Here is an 18788-nt window from a genome sequence, read left to right as displayed (position 1 = left end):
TACCTTGGCTTCACAACAATTCACACTTCCAATCATGTACATTGAAAGAACACCTGCCTCAATGAAAATCATGGTACCATTTTGTGACTGGATCACACATCTGTGAGTTTCAGCCAACACCTTACTGAAGTTCAATGGAACCATTGTGATTGGATATCGGTGACTTTACTACCTTTAAGGGTTTAAATGCCGGGGAATTCCCTACCACTTCAGTTGAACTGAAAAAGCCACTCCGATGAGTGGTTAAACATTTTCTAGAAAAAAAAACTCCATGTCCAGTTGCCTTTGAATTAATTCAACAGGTGCAGAATTGCCATGGCCTAGCAGCCCCAGCATACAATGGCTAGCTAAACAAAGAAATACCATAAAACTAAGACAGCATATGTAATTTATTGTATTGAGCATAAGACTATGAGAATATGGGAAGATATAATAGGCATTTACTATACACAACCTTGTTCCTCTCTTTATTAAAATTTCTTCAGTTTGCAGGAATATGTGCAGGATGATATCTGAGGTCTTGAACAAATAGTAGTTCTGACAGACAAGGCATCTTCTCCGCTGCTTTCATCTTTACTCTTTCGATCATCAACGTATTCTTGATTTGGGTAAATGAGGAAACTATTAAATACACCAGGGGTGCCCAAAAGGTAGATCGGGATCTACCAGTGTACCTTTAGCTGGTGATCAGTAGATCTCAAGTGACTGCAAAAAAACAGCTTGTCTAATATACCCTCCTATTTCATGCTTTTCATTCAGATATTTATTAGGTTAAGATTACATAAGGAATAGTTGTTTGTTAAAGGGATCCTGTCATCGGAAAACATGTTCTTTTCAAAATGCATCAGTTAATAGTGCTACTCCAGCAGAATTATGCACTGAAATCCATTTCTCAAAAGAGCAAACTGATTTTTTTATATTCAATTTTGAAATCTGACATGGGGCTAGACATTTTGTCAATTTCCCAGCTGCCCCTGGTCATGTGACTTGTGCCTGCACTTTAGGAGAGAAATGCTTTCTGGCAGGTTGCTGTTTTTCCTTCTCAATGTAAAGGTGGCCATACACGGGCCGATAAAAGCTGCCGACAGACCGTGTCGGCAGCTTATTGGCCCGTGTATGGGGGCCCCCGACGGGCTTCCCCGATCGAGATCTGGCCGAAAGTCGGCCAGATCTCGATCGGATGGGATTAAAAATCCCGTCGGATCGCGGCCGCATCTGTTCGTTGATGCGGTCCCGCGATCCGACCGCCCGTTTGGCGAACGCTAGGATCCGATCGTTGGGCCCTAGGGCCCACGATCGGATCAGCCCGATATTGCCCACCTCAAGGTGGGCATATCGGAGGGAGATCCGCTCGTTTGGCGACATCGCCAAACGAGCGGATCTATCCGTGTATGGCCACCTTAACTTAAGGAGTCTCAGTGGGACATGGGTGTTTACTATTGACTGTTGTTCTTAGATCTACCAGGCAGCTGTTATCTTGTGTTAAGGAACTATTATCTGGTTTCCTTCCCGTTGTTCGTTTGTTTGGCTGCTGGGGGGGCGAAAGGGAGGGGGTGATATCACTCCAACTTGCAGTACAGCAGTAAAGAGTGATTGAAGTTTATCAGAGCACAAGTCACATGACTTGGGACAGCTGGGAAATTGACAGTATGTCTAGCCCAATGTCAGATTTCAAAATTGAATATAAAAAAACTCCGTTTGCTCTTTTGAGAAATGAATTTCAGTGCAGAATTCTGCTGTAGCAGCACTATTAACTGATTCATTTTGAAAAAAAAATGTTTTTTCCCATGACAGTATTCCTTTAAATATAGCAATAACAATGCTTTTATGGATGTAGATCAAAATGTACTAAAAAGTAGATACTGCATTATTAAAGTATGGGCACTCCTGAAATAGACTATCTGTCCAGTACGGGTCATAAAAAAGAGTCCATTCTGTTCTGAGTAGAATATCTGCAGCCATACTTTATCTCCACATTTCAGTGAAAGAATTGTGGTTCCTGATGCAATATCATGGTTTCCTGTATTTGCATCAAAAGTTCATTGTGCACCAGTCCAAAGTGTTTGTTGGCCAAAGTGATATAAGTGAAGTAATAAATTCCAGTTATTTTACAGACATATTTTATAACATTATAGTTTCCACCTTTATTCATAAGATCGTTGTCAAATTTAATAGGCAATCTTTTATTTGGGTAACTTTTTGCAACAGAGAAGGCTGACTTGGCTTTTTTTGAGCCAGACCTACTGTATCTTCTTTCTTTCCCTCAAATCCTTGTGTTCCAGATTCCCCAGCCTTTCCTTGAACTCCACAAATTCCCTTTGGCCCTTTAGGGCCAGCTCTTCCAATGGCTCCTTGTTTTGCCTTAATTCCTGGATTCCCAGTTCTACCATGTGCAGCTGTGGGAAAAAAGTGATGTAAGTACAAACCATTCACTGCAAAAACAATATACACAAAAGGATATAAAAAAAAAAACTACAAATATATACAACTGTAGATCTTTATTGTTCATTGTAGTCTTTGGTTATACAACAATAACACAATACAAAAACCTATCTGTAGGATACAACCAAAGGGCAATCACAATAATACAACTATATATACTTGCTTTACCTTCATCTCCATCTTTTCTGTCCTTCCCTGGAAACCCCATTCTTCCAATAATTCCAGGAGTTTCGAAAGGCCCTGGACTCCAGGGGGGCCTTGTAAACTGCAGAACAGTTGGGAACTGTCCGTCTCCTTTAGCAGGACTAAGGAGATTAACAGCAAAACCACGTACAGTCCAAAGAAGCAGAATTAAGTTGATCATAATGGTATCCTCTATAAATAAACAGAAAAATATATACATTCAGTTCAAGCAGTGCCTAAAAACCAAAGCAAAACAACACGAACAGATCCCAAAACTAAACTAGTTACAAACAGGTTCACCTTGTGTTATGTTGTATTATCTCGCATCATATCACTGCAGTATCGGGGAGAACAGCATTCTTAGGGTGGTGGCACACATGCCATCAGCCTTAGGGTAAGGACACACTGGGCAATTAGGGTAGATGTAGTCGCCTGGCGACTTTGGAAAACGAATTGCCGCGTGTGATTAGCGCCGGCGATTTTTCATTTTAGCCAGCACAGAGTGAGGGAAGGCGTTCGGTGAGATTGGTTGACGCAAAGTCGAGACGATCAGTCGCCAGGAGACTAAATCTCCCCGGTTCGCCCAGTGTGCCCTTACCGTTAGATTGTAATTTTGTTTTCAGACAGCAGGTGCACCTGGAAAGTAATGGAAATGTGAACAGTAGGGGGTCAGCTGTTGGTCAGTTTGACAGTTTTCCTGCCTTATCTCTCTGCTTTTTTTTCTGGAATGTGGAAAGTGCTAAGCGTGATTTAGATGACTCCTTGATAATAGCAAATAGAACACTACTCTCTGCTGTAGGCTTATTACACATTGGAAAGACCAAAAACTGTAAAGGTCCCCATAGACGCAAAGATTTTTCTTTGGTGAACGACTGATTTTAGTGCAATCCAACCAATCTGGCAAATTATCGTGCGGTTAGTGGAAATCGAACGATCGTGCATCTAACAATTTTTCGTCTGACATCTGTCAGAAAATTGATCGGCCAGGTTAAAAAAAATTCATTAGTCACAGTGAAATCTATCTATGTTTGCAAGGCCAATCAGGCAGCTACCCTCAGTTTTTCTGGCTTCAACCAGACAATATCGCTTGAAATGTTCTTTTTAGTTGATGGACAAATCGTACATTTAAATGATCGTTTCAAAATAATCTTGGTCACGATAACGAAAAGATCTTTTAAAAATCTTTACATCTATGGCCAGCTTAAGGGTCAGCTAAAAAGCTAGGGCAAATAAGAATATAGCATAGAGAAATCTTATAATGTAGTAGTTTTTTGAGTGTTGTAGTTCAACACCTCCACCAATTCACGCACTTCGTATTGCTGTGTGCAGTTTTCATTAATAAAGGTTTTACACTATTATTGTGCTCCACATTTGTTTACAGCAAGTCCATTTGGAAGCCACGTTGGAAGCCTACCATCAGCACGTGGTGTTTAATTTTAAATGTAAAATAGGAACACAGTGATACATAGTTTGTGAATAACTACACAATAAGATTTTTCTATGCTATATTCTTATTTTCCCTAGCTTTTTAGTGCTGACCATTACCGTTTTTGGTCTTTTGGGTGAACATTGTGCTTGAGGACAATAAGGGGCCGATTCACTAAGCTCGAGTGAAGGATTCGAATGAAAAATACTTCGAATTTCGAAGTATTTTTTGGGTACTTCGGCCATCGAATGGGCTACTTCGACCTTCGACTACGACCTTCGACTTCGATTCGAACGATTCGAACGAAAAATCGTTCGACTATTCGACCATTCGATAGTCGAAGTACTTTCCCTTTAAAAAAAACTTCGACCCCCTACTTCGGCAGATAAAACCTACCGAAGTCAATGTTAGCCTATGGGGAAGGTCCCCATAGGTTTGCTAACCTTTTTTTGATCGAAGGATTTTCCTTCGATCGTTGGATTAAAATCCTTCGAATCATTCGATTCGAAGGATTTAATTGTTCGATCGAATGAAAAATCCTTCGATCGATCGATCGCAGGATTAGCGCTAAATCCTTCGACTTCGATATTCGAAGTCGAAGGATTTCAATTCGAGGGTCGAATTTCGAAGTATTTTTAACTTCGAAATTCGACCCTTAATGAATCTGCCCCTAAGTCTTATTTCCAGTTTGGATCAAAAGGGGAATTCCAGAAACATTTGGAAAATTTAGCATTTAGCATATTTTTAGTTTATTACACACTGGGCTATTTCTCAGCCTCTCATTAGAAGCCCCCCTTGCTCGCATATGTGCAATTGTTCCTCCTCAGTCATGCAAATTGCCTACAAAAGATTTAAAACCTGCTCGCCCATTACCCAATGTTCCAGTTGGGTGGCACATCACCCCTAAAAATCTAGGCCTTTGTGGCTTTCCCACAAATCTGGGTCTGGCGCTGATGCAAGCATAGGAGCTGTTTCTTACCCTGCGCTTATATGCAAGCTGAGAATTAGCCCAGTGTGAAAATCGAATTGGGATGGCTTGGAGAGAATACTGAAAATAAATATTTTCTTGAGTAATAGAACGGCATGAGCACAATTCGTTTGTTTGTAACTTTTTTCGGATTTGTACTACATCATAATAATTTTTTATTTGATGATAAATGTTACCTCCAAAGCTAGGGAACAGTCAAGGTAATGGCACGTGTTCCTACATACAGTATGCAAATATGCTCCTAGGGTTTTGGGAGAAGACAATTGCATCTGTCTAGCAAGAATATCACACTTTTTTTTTCCTCGTTTTCTCCATACATTCAGGGTTGGACTGGGCCAGTGGGACACCGGGAAAAAACCTGGTGGGCCTTGGCTCTCATGCCCCCGGCCGAGACCCAGTCCCCGATCAGCTGACCCCACAAAAAATTAAATGCTGGTAATCGTGGTAGCATGAGCATCGTGCATGCCGCGGGGGCCCTGGAAGTTTGAAATCCAGTGGGCCCCCAATGGTCCAGTCTGACCCTGCGCACAAGCAATTTTATATTCCTCAGTAGTTTAAATAACAGTGCTTCTAAACATCTGCAAGTAATTAAATATATTTTAGTTGGAATAAAATAAGGCACTGTTTTATTATGACAAAGAAAGAACAAATGATGTTGAAAATTTTGAATTGTTTGCTTAAACTGACTCTCTTTCTGTAATTTGGATCTTCATACCTTAAACCTGGTAGGTACAAGGTCAAGTAATTTAACTACATGCCAAAGAATATCAAGGCCAGTAAAATGATGTTCTGCCCCTATGCCATTTAAATTTATGTTGAAGTTTGGCTTTTAGAAGTTTCTAGGAGATAAACATTTATCCCAAATCTCAATCCCAGATCTAAATTGCCCCCTATCACTCATTTATGCTGATATGGTAGTGATATATATATATATATATATATATATATATATATATATATATATATATATATATATATATATATATATATATATAACGAAAAGGAACCGCACTCACAGGGCTTTATGAAGGTGCAAAATCAAAAATTTATGTTTATTTCGACGTTTCAGCTATTCACTTAAGCCGTCATCAGGAAGTCCTGATGACGGCTTAAGTGAATAGCCGAAACGTCGAAATAAACATCAATTTTTGATTTTGCACCTTCATAAAGCCCTGTGAGTGCGGTTCCTTTTCGTTATACATGTTTTGCTATAACCAGCACCTAGGCATTAACGTTTGTTTTGAGTGCACCAGTATTTGGACTGTATATATATATATATATATATATATATATATATATATATATATATATATATATATATATTGTGGGGGGGATCGCTCTTTAGGTAGAAGCAGTAGCAACTCCTTTCACACAGATAGTAGACAGTACAGACAGTACACAGGTTTCCAGCTGATCTTACATGTGCATTTATTTAACACAGCAGCTTAAACACCAACATAACAGGTCATACCGTTTGGGATGGCAGTAAACAAAAATACTCCAGCTGTACTGATAAATGAAAATGTCCTTTTCCCAAAGGTCCCACAGTCTCCCACTTGGGCAATATAAGTCCAGTAAACAAAATTAACTGTTAACTCACAGTCCTTTGTAGATTCCTTGTGCTTTTCTCCTTGAAGCAGCCTGCCCCCCAAACACTTATGGCAGTAGCTGGTAGCCAGTCCATGTTACTAGATAACTTGTCTCCTTCTGGAAACTTGTGCCCAGCAATAAAAGTCCTTATGCTTTAAACACAGGTAACATGCAGTTACTATGAGAACTTTATTAATACAGGCCTCCAGTAGCTCTCTCTCTCTCTCTCTCTCTCTCTCTCTCTCTCTCTCTCTCTCTCTCTCTCTCTCTTTTTTTTTTTTTTTTAACTCCAGGTAAAGCTAATCACCTCACCTCTATGATTTTCCCAACCATGCTACAATATATAAAATAAAAGGAGTGTGGAGCAACACCTCAAAGCTTCTCCCTAGAGACCTCCTTGAGTGGAGGGAAGAAGTAGTGCTGGTGAGCACCTGGGAAACTGTGTGATTCCTGTGAGTTGAAGAGAGCCCTTGCCAAGAGACAAGAGTGTCTCAAGTGTGTCCCAGAAAGGATTCTAGGATTTGTGTCTGCTAAAAGCCAGTGAGGGCTAAAGGAAAGCATGAGTAAAGTGAACACCAGTGAGGGTGTGAATTGTGACTGTCCATGCTTATGTTAAGTGAATGTTATCCCCTATGTGAAGCTAGTGGGCTGAAGATGTTGTTTTGTCCAAATAAAAGTCAGATTTAAATGTGAAAGGCTGTGTCAGTCTCCATTCTGTGCTGTGGCCTTGGGTTTCACTACTGGAAGCACTATATATATATATATATATATATATATATATATATATATATATATATATATATATATATATATATATATATATATATATATATATATATATATAGTGGATAATGTACCCCCTACTGTAATTTATAAAGATATTATGTTACCGAGGAGTTATGTGACCATATAAAAGCACGAGGCCGAAGGCCGAGTGCTTTTATACAGGTCACATAACTCCGAGGTGACTTCTAATATCTTTATAAATTATAGCAGGGGGTACATTATGCATTATAATCTACAATTTCTAGGTGCAGTGTCGTGATTCCTAAAGATGTCTGGCTTTGCTTTATGAACTACAAAATTAGTCTGTTTTGCTTCTGTCCCACTTGCTGTTCGACAGTACCTGTAGCTGAATTCCTAGTTTTTTCTCCCCTTGCCTTCTTGCCTGCCATGGGTAACATCATAGGAGTAGGGCCAGGGTTAGGAGGGAGATTGAAGGTGGGAGGGGGAACAAGGGTTGGGAGAAAGAGAAGTTTTGCAAAAACTGGGAGGGTCGGTGGAAAAGAGGGGAGGCAAGAACAGAGAGAGACCATGTGAGGGGAAGGGAGATCGAAGAGGGGGCCTAGATAGAGTGAAAATGGAAAGTCAGGTAGTGAAACTTGAGACGGGGTGCGAGAGAGATAATGGGAAGAGGAAAGGGAGAGCAGACATGGATGTGCTGGGGGGGGGGGAGTGAGACATGACTGAGACCGAAGCAATGAGGGCCAGTATCTGAGGAGTGACAAAGGTTCCATTCCTAGGGGGATAGAGGGCTGAGTTTTGTTCACTTCCATCTATTCTGCGAGATCCCCTCAATCCCAGCCTATCACAAATGTGCCCAGGAACAACCTCTGCGCTGATCATTCCCCCAATTATTTTCTTTTGGAGCACAAGCCTTTCTGCTGCTGCTCTTAGAGAGCCTGCCCTGCCTGCATTGCCTTTGCATTAGAAGCAGCAGCAGGGCTACTTGGCAGCCCGAGCACTGTGTCAGGCTGCAGCAGTCACTCAGCACTAACAGGAGGGGGAGGGAATCGGCGCCATATAAGGTCAAAACTCCGCCTCCTTAGACGTCACGTCTGACAGTGCAGCTCCCCGTGGCTTAGAGTTTTGTCTCCCAGGAAAGGAGGAGTGTTCCATGCTGCGTGTGCTGCTTGTGCTGCGTAAGGTACATTTAATAATTTAATCCTGGCAGTCAGATGGGCGGGGGGCAAGAGCGGATGTAAAGCTGCAGGGAGACGGAAGTACTGAGCAGCGTGGCGGAAGTGCTGACTCAAATAAACGGCGCGTTCTGACGTCAGAACGCGCTGTTTATAGGGATATAATTTACAGTCTGGTCCCATAGGGAAATGACCAGACTGTAGATTATATATATATATATAACGGTGTGTATGAGCCACACACCCTGAATATATTCGAGACCTGGGTGCTCATGCATAAGAAGTAATACAAAGTGCAAAATGATGGCACTCACGGGATTTTAAGCAAAAAAACAGACAAAAGGTGTCAAAAAAAGAAAAAAGGTAAAAAGAAGAAAAGGTTTATTGGATGAATAAACATTTTTTGACAACTTTTGTCTGTTTTTTGCTTAAAATCTGTGTTTTGCACTTTGCATATATATAAAAAATATGTATATTTACATTTTTAAAAGTGCAAATATAGCGTGTCACCAGTAGGTGTCCCCATCAAATCATGAAACATCTATTCATAAAAATCTGTGTGTGTTTTATCCTGCAAGATACAAAAAAAAAAAAAAATACAATATTACAATTAAATATGTAAATACATAATGTATGTAGTGTTTCAATTTACAAACATCCTTTTCCGTTTTCTGTTACATATGTTACTTTACTACTTTAACTGGATGACCTATTAAAAATACACATTTCCTCAATTTTTAGTTGTTTAAGTTAAGAAGAACACTATCAGGTAATTTTGGCGCCTTTTTGTACTGTTAAGACTATTTAAACTTTTCTTGTAACATAGTAAGACAGTAAGTTTGGTTAAAAAAAGAAACACATCCATCAAGTTCAACTTATTTACTTTTTTTCACCTGCCTGCCAGTTGATCCAGAGGAAGGCAAAAAAAAAAACAACTGAAGCCTCTCCAATTTGCTTCAGAGGGGGAAAAATTCCTTAATGACTCCCACATCTGCCCTTAATGCCGCAACCCCCTTTGTCAGAGGTCGCAGCAAAAAAAAAAAAGTTTGTGCAGACGCTGTGCGCGCTCATGTGTCCACATCGACATGCATGCGTACAAACGCAGCGGCGCGCACATGCACACACATGGCGCACACCGGCGCGGCATGGATGGGGCCAGAGGGGGGCCTTGGGCCAGTAGCCCCGGTGTGCCCCGGGCCCCCCAGTCCAACCATGTTGACCGTGCACTCCGGAGTTGCCCAGGATGAATGCGGATGCTTAAAAAATATTGATCTTTTTTTATATATTTTTTATAGTTTTTTATATATTGGACCTGTTATTCAGAATGCTTGGGACCTGGGATTTTCCGCATAAGGGATCTTTCCATTATTTGGATCTTCACATATTAAAGGACAAGGAAAGGCAAAAAAATAAAATGCCATTTTTACTTTCTTTAATGAAAAAGAAACCTATCTCCAATATACTTTAATTAAAAAATGTGTACCGTTTTTATAAGAAACCTGACTGTATGCAGTGAAATTCTCCCTTCATTTACTGCTGTGGATAGGAATTGTCAGATGGTCCCTAACTGCTGAGCAGGGAAACAATCATACTTATGAACAGCAGGGGGAGCCCCCGCCTTACTTACCAGTCATGCAGAAATCAAGCAGCTTTATTTATGACGATCCCTAAGCAGCCCAGACCACACTGAGCATGTGCAGGGTCAGGGTCAGGCAAAGATGTTTAACAAAGTTACAAGATGACAGCCCCCTGTGGCCAACTTTGAAAGCATAAATCATTCTTTTGATTAGGCTTTGTGGTGCAGTAAGTTCATGTTTATGTTTAGTATACAAAATACAGCATTTCTAGCCTTATTCTATTTTGGACTTTCCTTGTCCTTTAAGTCTACCAGAAAATCATATAAACATTAAAACCAATAGGTTGCTTCTGCTTCCAATAAGGATGAATTATATCTTAGTTGGGATCAAGTAGAAGTTACTGTTTTATTATTACAGAGAAAAAGGAAATCCTTTTGAAAAATTTGGATTATTTGATTATAATGGAGTCTATGGGAAACAGTCTTTCCATAATGTGGAGCTTTCTGGATAATGGGTTTCCGGATAATGGGTGGTATTCTATGGGAGGCCATTTATGCAGCATGACATTTCCTCTGTGCCATTCAGCTATTAACCTGGGGGTATTTATACATGAAATATCCTCTGTGCCATTCAGCTATTAGCCTGGGGGTATTTATACATGGAATTTCCTCTGTGCCATTCAGATATTAGTCTGGGGATATATTATACAGGACATTTCCTCTGTGACATTCAGCTATTAGTCTGGGGTATTTATACATGAAATTTCCTCTGTGCCATTCTGCTATTAGTCTGGGGTATTTATACAATGAATTTCCTCTGTGCCATTCTGCTATTACTCTGGGGTATTTATACATGAAGTTTCCTCAAATGAGTATAATTACAGGAGTTGCTTGTAATAGAGTGGTGTATAAAGCAGTATACAGATGAGTAGAATTACCAGGATTTAAGCAGTAATTGGTAAGAGTAATTCTCAAATATTAAGCATTAGAATGAAGACCAACATGTAGAAAAATGTGTACAGTAATTGTAATGAACAAGCAGACAGTGATAAAATGGGCCATGCGCCATAAGACCGACTCGTTTGGCGACATCGCCAAATGAGTGAATTTTTCCCTGATATGCCCACCAACGCAGGGCTATATTCCGAACGTTCGGCCCTAGGGCCAAACAATCGCATTACAACGAGGAGCAATGGGCTCTGATGGGTCGATCGCCTGAAAAATGAAACCTTCCCTATCGATATCATGGCCAGATATCGAACGGGAAGACTGTTAGAGACCATCCCTGAAATACAGAAGAGCAGCCATCTTTCTATTGCTGAGGGATTTATATTCCTAATGATTCTGTTTTTGTATCATGCAGGCCACTGAGATTATAAAGCAATTTGAGGAAAAACTCAACATGTTCGATTTTCCTAAAAAAAAATCAGAAGCTGCTAATGAAACTATGGGGGTTATGTAATAAAAGGCACAAAGTTTCCCTGGAGCAGTAACCCATAGCAACCAATCAGCAGGTAGCATTTACTGGTCACTTTTTTAAAAGCAAAAATCTTATTGGTTGCTATGAGTTACTGCTACTGGGCGAACTTAGTGCCTTTTATTACATATAGGGGAATGTATGTAACTACAGCATGTTGTACCCACGCCCAAACACATCAGCACTTTTTAAATTGTTATTGTGCACAATCGGTTAAGATTTCCCAAACTCTCCAACTAAATATGTTTCAAAACAGCACCTATGTTGACTTTCAAATATGAAAGAATACTGAAATTAGCAATAAAATAAGTATTATGCTGCAGTTACATTAGACTTCATTGAAAGGACAAGAGAGTTTTTGAATAGCAAATGGATCAAAGATTTTGCACTGATAAAGTACATTCAAAAAATAAGAGACTCAAATGCCTGGGTTTAATGCAAGCTCTCCTCCAAGTGGATAAACTGCCCTTTCTGTAGCTCAGGTGCTCATTCTTAGGGGATGGGTGATGTTCTCAAACAAGATGCAGAACAGAACGCAAACCATTTATAAATTAGTTTATTTTATATACGGTATAAAAAATAAACGTGTTGTGGCTTTACTCACCCCGAGGTGACTTCACTCTACCCGGATATTTTATATTAATGGGTACAATATTCTTTATAAAGCACGTTTCAGTGAGCCAAATAATTCTATGCACCAATTAAAAATTATGAAATAACAATCAAATCTTCTTGTATATGCACCTCTTACTGTTTAGCTGTTTAACAGAAGAAAGCTGTGTGTTTAGAAATGCTGCTCCTGACACCCTGCTGTAAAACTACCACCATACACTGCACAAAAAAATACTGAATTGGCAGGTTCGACCAAACATCTAGAAATAGAACTTAAATTTCTAATATCCTTGATGATTTTTTCTTCCAAATTTAAAACAAATCTTTATGAAAGTTACTGATTGTATATTAGAATTCAGCATATTAAAACACAGCTGCTGTTTAAGAAGTAGTATCTCTTGCTTTTCAGCAGTAGTTCAACAAATAGGGCTTGTGATGAACATTTTCAGGACAAAATCGGAAATTGAAAGTAAAGTCACTTTCAACTTTCTCAGTCTCTGAGAAGCCCACAGTATAAACAATATCCTCCATTTGTGCAGCCTTTTAGACTGCAATTAGGATCAGTTTATTATACAGAGGGCTGCTGATTTGTTTTGACCGTGCTTGTACGTACAGAAGTAGAATGCAACTTTTTTTGAGAAAAATTCTGTTTAGTGCAAAAAGTAACAAAACTTTTTTTTTATTAATTCAATAGGAAAAAGGTATGTTTAGCATAAGTCATTTTCATTGAACTAATGCATGTACTATGCCCTTTTGATGTACCCACTCTCCAAAAGCCTAGGGGAAGTTCAATGGCAGGACATTCCTCGTATTAGTTCAATGTATTGATCCAGCGGGTTTTTACATTAAAGTGATATCATCCTGCAGTTTCTCTTTTATAAACATTCCTATTTTCATTTAGCATTCTTCTCACTAACACTGGGCAGTTTTGTACTCTTTACAATGTCTGGTTTTCCTTTTGTTACGCTACAATTCCTAATCATAATTTTTTATTTGGGTAAGCATCCCAGAAGTGATACAAAAAGAGAGTCTCAGACAGAACCTGGACCACTGTGCTATGAATGGTCTTTTACAAAGATACGTAGCGTTTCAGCCATAAAACAGAGCTGCTGCTTTATTGGAGAAAGTATGGAGAATTATAAATGAACTAATTATATTAAGGTGTCCCTGGGCAAGCACAAAAGTTACTGAAACGTTTCCAAAATGATCAACTGCAAATACAGACTTTTTGTTTGGATGCTGGAGTTTGTGAATTAACATCATCAAGTCAGATCTGTAGAAAACATCCAGATGGTTGGTTAAAAGAAGCAGAGTTCAATGTTTGGCAAGAAATCAGTTACAGGAGTCGGATGAGTGCTCTGTCACAGAAATCTTGTTTTATTTCCTAATTTCCCATAATAATCATTTCTAAGCTGTTTCCTGATGGTGCGTTTTCAGCTGCTTCTAATAAGATTTTTAATGATAAATATAAACTCACAATTTGCTACTAACCTTTGGTGACTTAGAGGCAGGGTCGATCCTGGCCCCTCCGGCGCCTGAGCTGCTGCTGCCCCCCTCCCCTGGAAATGCGCTCTTAAAGTACCAGGAGCAGCATTTTTGTTGCCCCCTGACACCTAGTGGGGCGCTGCCGCCTGAGGCGACAGCCTCAACTCGCCTCATTGGTGAAGCACCCCTGCTTAGAGGAATCAAAAAAATCCCTAGTTCTTTATCTACATCTGCTGGGTCAGATTAGGATAACAGAGATCGGCACAGAGAGCCACCTGGGTCGCCATATTGACAAAATGCACAGGGGGCCAATGGCGTAAAGAAGCCAAAAGGTCTTACATGATCCCGAGGGCTCTCCCCGTGAATGATGTACTTGGATCCACAAACCACCTGTCATTGGAATAGAAGGTAAAAATCTAATGTTCTAAAGTAAATAAAGCAAAATAAGTTTAACCAAAAGCTAGTAGCTTAAAGTAGTAGGATTTAAGTAGCTTAAATATCCTATGACATAGTGCCCTCTAGAGGCATAATTTTGATGGCAAAGGGGACAATAAAGATAATAATGCTACTGACAATAATGTTAGTGCTAACCTGTACCTTTGTGTCACTTGCGTCCCACAGGATCCCACAAAGTGTCAGTTTCTGTAGCTCTGCTGTGCTGGTTAAGCTGGTCCAGTTTGAGAGACCCTTCCTGAAGTAGCCTCACTAGAGAACTTCCATTTTCTGTAAAAAGTTACACAACCAGATCAGTGGATACTATCCTTTTCTGGAGGCAATCAAGCACGAAGCTAGCAGTTATCAAAAAAAAATACTGTCAGATCGTGGCTGCATCTGTTTGTTGATGTGGTCCCGTGATCCGACGCCCATATTGCCTCCATTCTGATCTGATCGTTGGGCCCACCTCCTTGGTGGGCATATCTGGGAGAGATCTGCTCATTTGGTGACATCACCAAACAAGTGGATCTCCCTGTGTATGGTCACCTTAACCCTGTCTCTGAGCAATCAGCTCTTAATCTGTTTCTCTTACATTCCTTGCACCCCTCCCCAAACCCTTCTCTCTCTCTTTCCACCAGATTGACAACTGCAGTTATTAAGTGGCTGTACAGGGTCAGCTGTGTACATGTCATGTGTGTGATAGTTTCCCTTTAAATATTCTCTGTATTTGAGGGACATAAATAAAATAAACTTCATGAGGTCATTTAAAGAGTTGGTTAGCATTTATTATGTTATAGAATGGCCAATTTTAAGCAAATAGTTTTTTTTTTAATTTGCCTTCTGACTTTTTCAGCTTTTAAATAGGGTCACTGATCCATCTAAAATACAAAAGCACTGTAAAGGTACAAATGTAATGTTATTGCTACTTTTTATTAGGCATCTTTCTGTTCAGGTACTCTCCTCTAGAAATTCCAATCTCTTATTAAAATAACAGAACTGTTGCTAGGGTAATTTTGACTTTGGCAACCATATTGCTTAAAGGAGAAACCCTGTAGAACGGACTTCAAGGGATCCATCTTCCGGTCCTCGGTAAGCTGACTGGGAAATTGGTATGTTGGCGCATGCGCAGTTGGAGCAATTTGCCGGTTTTCGACAACTGTGCATGCGCCAAAATTGACGGAGATTGCTGATCTCCCAGTCAGCTTACCGAGCAACTGTAAGATGGATGCCTTGAAGTCAGCTACCAAAAACTTTGACGAGGGGTAAGTATAAAGTAAGGGCATTTCTGGAGGGGGGCAGTTAGCCTGGGGGGAGGGGTCTACGTGGGGTGGGGTGGCCATGGAAAATAAGGTAAGCAATAGCAATGTCGGATGGTGTCGCAGCGTTCATCCAACACAACTGTCGGATTAAAAATATACCACTGAATCAGTGTACTGCGGCTGACGGTAAACAAAATTCAAGAGGGGTGCAGTGGTACTGAGGTACAATGCACAGGACAGTAATCTCAGGAACATCTGCCCAGGGGAATCAGGACAGGTTAAAATAGTTAGGGTTTCGAAATAATATGTAATTTTATGTTAAAAATGGCATATCTGTTATATTATATTATGTTATATTATTATTGATTATTGAGGTTGAATGTTTGAGCATAAAAGTTAATAAATATAATTTGATAATTTGATAGTTTTGATAATTTATGATGATCCCTAAGCAACCCAGACCACACTGAGCATGTGCATGGTCTTGGTCTTGCAAACATGTTTAACAAAGTTACAAAATGGTGACCCCATGTAAAAGCATAAATCATTTGTTTTATTAGGCTTGTGGTGCAGTAAGTTCATGTTTATGTTTAGTATACAAAATACAGCATTTCTAGCCTTATTCTATTTTAGGCTTTATTTCCATTGTAAATGGCAAGTCACCAGTATATGGTATGCCTTAAAGGCACAAAGTGTTGGTTCTTTCTTTGCAATAAAAAGTATTGTTGGCTACCTATGGCCTACTTTGGCTACCAAGCACTTGTATGTGCTAATGCCTGCTATCTCCTCCTCCACCTCCAGCCTGTGCTACTTAAATAGCAAGTCACAGGTATATGGTGTACCTTAAAGGCACAAAGCGTTGGTACTTACTTTGCACCAACAAGTATTGTTGGCTACTTATGGCCTACTTTGGCTACCAAGCACTCATAATATGTGCTAATGCCTACTACAGTACCTCCAACTCCAGCTTGTGCTACTTAAATAGCAAGTCACAGGTGTATGGTATTTGCCTTCTTCTTCTGATTCTTTACAGCTTTCAAATGGAGACTGACCCTCATTTGAAAAATGGAAAGAATCAGAAGAAGAAGGCAAATTATTAAAAATTTATAAAAAATAAATAACGAAACCAGTTGAAAAGTTTGGCCGTTCTATAACATAATACAAGTTAACATAAAGGTGAACCATCCATTAAACGCATACCCAGTGAGTCAGATTATGCAATTTATATAGACCAGTACTAAGCTGAATGGAAAGGAATAAAGGTGCATATATCCTGCAGCAGATCTTCAAATGCCCCAGCAGTGAAAATATGTTCCAATGCTCCACAGGCTGGACATAAAACATAGAAGCCAGTATATGGTGTAGCAAGTTTTAATAGATGAATCCTGTCCCTGAGAAAGCGTGCCATTTAACTACGTGAAACGCGTTGGACTGAATTGTATTCCTCTGTTTTTCTATGTGCTGTATTGGATGGTAGGCAATGAATAAAACACAAAAAATTGGCTACTTACAAGTCATCCAATATTGGTACAGTATGTAGAGAAATAGATTAATACAATTCAGTACAACGCCAAGCTACCTCGTGAATGGGACCGTCGCTAGCGTCTCATTTTATCACCAGGCGACTTTTTGCTCTGGTGAACGATCGTTAATTCGCAAATTCACTAAAGAGCGGACTTCTTCACCTCAAACAAGACGAAGTGCTTAAAAGGAGCTTACATCATATCCTGAGTACCGAAAATGCATTAAAGTTCAAAAAACTATGGCGTCTTTTCCTATTTTTTATGTGGGATTGCCTGCAAAAGTCCTAACAAACTTTTTTTGGGCAACCGGGTTTCTCAAGACATTTCCTAACATATGGAACATTGATTTACAGTGGGCTCATGTGTAGGGCTTTATATAAATTCTCTTCCCTGGACATTTGTAATAAAAAGGGGTAACTTCAAGCATTTGCACCAATATTTATAATAAAGATGTCCATACAACTTTAAATTACCCGCCAAATGCAAATTTTCGTGATTCGCCGCCAGCGAATAAATCCGCAAACGACCGCAAAAATTTGCCCGTAAAAAAACGGGTGCCGGCGTCAAAAAACGGGCGTTTCGCAAATTTTTCGCGGGAAATTTGCGAATTTTCCGGCGAAACGAAACGGCGCAAATTCGCCCATCACTACAGATCACTAGCGAATTTTCGCTAGGCACAAACGAATGCCAGCACATCTTCGCTATGAAATGCTTGCACTGTCGAAGTAACGCTAGTGAAAAGTCGCCAGTGTTCGGCACCCAGAGTGCAACTTCCCATATTAGTGAATTATCATAGTGGTATCGAATTTCTGCCTGGCGAAGTGGTGTGACGTGTGCGAAGCAGACGCTGGAGACAATTCGCCCTTTAGTGAATCTGCCCCCTACTACTCAGAGAGCATAAGGGCAGATCTAAAACTGAGCCTGTCACACTTAATACCTGACAAATCTGCATCAGGTCAATTTAATCTTTCCAAGGGCCCAAATGCTCCTATACGATCCTCAAGGAAACATGGTTTACCATAGGGCCCCCTGACGTACACCTTTAACCGTGCTGTACAAATCAATTGAGTAGTATTATGAGAAAATCAAAAGCTGTAAGAAGAAGAACTTTGGTGATATTTATAAAAACAGGTTAAATAATGTTCAGTACAGGCACATTTCTAAAACAAACTTTTCAAGTATAAGCAGAATTTCAGATAAGCAGCTGCTAATTATACCAAGGATTTAGAAACATCACACTTAATGATATTTGCTAAAGATCTAGTCAATTACACCGATTCAGAATTCCACTGATTACAATTATTTTTAGACACCAGACGGTCCGGTACTTCATGGTATCAGCTGCAAAATCAAGGCTTTGAGGAAAAATACCACATGGAGCTGAGGGGGGGTCATAGCAAAAAGCTACGAATTACTGGAAGGCCATCTCCCACAGATCTTTTAAAAATGTTTTTTTTTCTCTGGAATGATAGAACTGTACCTTGTTCTTGGTCACGGAAAAGATATAAATAAGCATTATTTGAGGCAAGACAATCCTATTGGGTTTAATTCATGTTTAAAGGGGATACTAACCCATAGGTCCAATACAAATCTTGTGGAAGCATGAGCAGTAGAAGCTAATTAATGACATAGATGCTCCTCCAAAATTCCTGTTGCTGGTCTCACACTCTAAGATCTTCTCGTATGTCGAGGTCACCAAACGAGTGGATGTTTCCCCAGATATATGCCCACCAAATTTTTCTGGCTAATACATTCAGCTACAATCAGTTATTCAGCCCTAGGGCCAAACGATCAGATTAAAATGACAGGAATAGGCATAAATGCCAAAAATCGTTTAAAACTCAATCTGAAGATCTGATTTTCCTGCCTAATT

The 18788-nt window shown here is 39.8% G+C and overlaps 1 pseudogene; it reads right to left on the bottom strand.

The window, feature by feature from the left end:
• Positions 1–379: 379 nt before the first annotated feature.
• Positions 380–8538, bottom strand: LOC108712454 (annotated as a pseudogene).
• Positions 8539–18788: the final 10250 nt, after the last annotated feature.

Source organism: Xenopus laevis, chromosome 3S (assembly GCF_017654675.1).
Source record: "Xenopus laevis strain J_2021 chromosome 3S, Xenopus_laevis_v10.1, whole genome shotgun sequence".
Lineage (NCBI taxonomy): Eukaryota > Metazoa > Chordata > Amphibia > Anura > Pipidae > Xenopus > Xenopus laevis.
The sequence above is the reverse complement of the archived record's forward strand: the minus strand, read 5'-3'. Positions and strand labels throughout refer to the sequence as shown.